The 2,708-nt window shown below is 36.0% G+C and overlaps 1 long non-coding RNA gene across 1 annotated transcript; it reads right to left on the bottom strand.

The window, feature by feature from the left end:
* Positions 1-1,256: 1,256 nt before the first annotated feature.
* On the bottom strand, positions 1,257-2,433 carry LOC146805770 (uncharacterized). The gene is made up of 4 exons (XR_014967505.1): positions 2,370-2,433; positions 1,649-1,819; positions 1,456-1,547; positions 1,257-1,300 (listed from the first exon to the last, which is right to left on the bottom strand). It is a non-coding gene; the product is annotated as an uncharacterized LOC146805770 (long non-coding RNA).
* Positions 2,434-2,708: the final 275 nt, after the last annotated feature.

The following is a 2,708-nucleotide window of genomic DNA, read 5'->3' on the forward strand; positions in this document are numbered from 1 at the left end:
TAAGCTTGCTGTCATTACATTCCGTCCATCCACTTACACTTCCTAAATACATAGTGTAGTGTCCAGAAGCTATACAAAGTCCTTCATGAAAGATGATAGCGACTGTAGTGTACATCCTTCCAGAATGTTGTCCTGCTTTGAAGTTTGCAATTTCCGTGTCCATTTTAGATCCACCTGCTCTGCATCATTGCAGCATTTGTATACTGTATTTCCCAGTTCTCTGTATCTGCAATGTAGACATATGATCTGATCTACAATTTGGGCTGGCCATATTATGGCAAGAATATATAAACAAAGAGAGGAACCCTTGGTAACCCAAAGGACTAGAGTTCGTACACAGAACTATATAAGAAGTTGTCCTCTGGGAAAAATTAAAAACACTACCTCAACTTTCATTCACCATATATCCACCACTCACTCTGGGGCCACTCACTCGTGTTTATGTATTGGCACAAGGACTAATCGTAGGTTGAGTTCTGACTTTGATTTATTGTAATAAAATTCTTTATACAGTGTATTTCATCAAACACAATTAGATAAAAGACCTTTTCAACCAAAAAGATCACAATAAAAACATTTGTATCACAAATCAGAATGTTAAAAACAATATATCACGAACCTATCCCAATCTATATACGAGAGTTTTTTTGTATAGAATAACAATAGACAATAATATCTGTCATTGATCACCACAATCATGACCGAAGGTTAGACCACCTTTGTTGTTTTTTGATATAAATCATCAATGTCTACCATCCATACATATACAAACAAATTTGTGGCTATTTTGAGAGCGCCAACGCGTTTCGAAGGACTAATCAAATCATGCCTTCTTTTTCAAGACAATAAATATTTTCAACTCCTGTTCTTTAAAATCTATAAAGATAAACAGATACATATTTTCAAAATATAATAAAAAAAGCAAGATACATAAAAAACATTTCGATATATAATACAACAGTATTTCTAATATAATACCCCATCCATTGAGACCTTATAGATACTTAGTATCATATTCAAAATAGGGAGATTTCTTTGTGCCAATACACCAACCCACTCATCCTTGCCCTATTGCGAGTATTCAAATATACCACTACCACCTTGGGTCATACAAACAGATACAACGACATTTTCTTTGCAAGAACCAACGTATACACCATCTTATGCTATTTCTTAACCTCCCCTTCATTCATACCAAGGAGAGCTAATGAGTATTGATAACTTACTCAGGACGAGGGAACTTCCCTTTGATTACTGTGGTATCTTCAATTATATGGGTCCCGATCGTTCCAATGTATATCTGGGGATACCCAACAAGGAGACAGTAAGCACACAGATCTATTCAACTATGCTTCAAACTAAATCCTGACTACCACTTTTTTATTTTTTTATTTTTTTTAATTCTCTTCGAGGTCCATCTAATATAACTGAGAGGGTTTTAACCTCTCTTCTTACCTCTTCAATATTTATAATGTGGAGCACCAGCGGTTTCTATTTTGTGGCCACCTCGGTTTTTTAATACGATAATCCCAGGCTGTCCTTCTGCACTGTTGTAAATCATATAAAGACCAAACGGTCATTAGTATACCTTATTCTCTTAACTCATGTGGACATATTTTTTGAAACAATATTATTTATTAGTATCTACCTTATTGATGAAGATAGAATTCCTATGTTTATTTAAGTAAATTTCTTATCCTTTGTCCTGTATGTTTTCTTTCAAAAATACTGCTGTCTTTGTCTTCTCTATGTTAAAGGAAGCCCGACTGTTCAATCGTTCAGTTTCAATTTCTCATGTGCAGTATTCAGGCTCTGTGATCTTGAATGGATAGAAATAAAAAAATATATATTAACTAATTAGGAGTAATTCTCAAAAAGAAAATTCCAAATAGCTTGATTTAGAACTTTTTTGTTCCTATCTTGCAGCTGAATGACACGTTCATATCCCCATCGTTTCCATTATTCGAACCCATACATCTGTGCTGTATCACTGTATCGGTACAAGAAAATCACTCCTCGTTGTGTAGCCAAAATTAAAGGCGTGACAACCCTCCATATTTCTTTAAACCCTTGAGTTGTTTAGCCCTTTCGTGGATACATGGGAAATATGACAGATCTTCAATGACAAAAGATATTCCACTAACTCTCTGTATCCTTCTTTTATCATTAGATAATCAATGCAGCAGTTACTCCCTATTCCTCTACCTCAAATGAGTCTTACAGACGCCCCTCTCCCGCTAGCTACATTCATCGAGTGCATTGTTTTTTACAATACTACGGATGCACATATTCAAATCATCAAATGATGTTATTGCGACCTTGTCTCTTACTATCTAACTACCACGGAGACTGTGGGGCAGTACCCTTACCTGCTTGTTTGGTTAAAGATCCGAAAACCAGCGGCGTCTGTGTACGTCCGTCACAGTATCGTCCATTTGTTTCTTTGTGCCTAGTCCTTCATCGTTTTTTATTTATTTTAATTAGACGTGCTGCGTAAGTCGTCACCACGCACTTGGTTCGCTCCCTCATTCCTACGTTCCTGGGTGGATCTCATTGAGCCATGCCGGGGCTATACATTGTCCCTTTACACTTTCTCTTAAAGTCAAAATTGAAAACACGAAAAAAACGTTATTAAAGTTGATCAATTGTTTACACAACTCTAACGTTTCTATCCGTCTTTTTAACCATCACTGCTCTTTTACTGTCAG

The sequence above is a fragment of the Triturus cristatus genome, chromosome 8 (assembly GCF_964204655.1).
Source record: "Triturus cristatus chromosome 8, aTriCri1.1, whole genome shotgun sequence".
Lineage (NCBI taxonomy): Eukaryota > Metazoa > Chordata > Amphibia > Caudata > Salamandridae > Triturus > Triturus cristatus.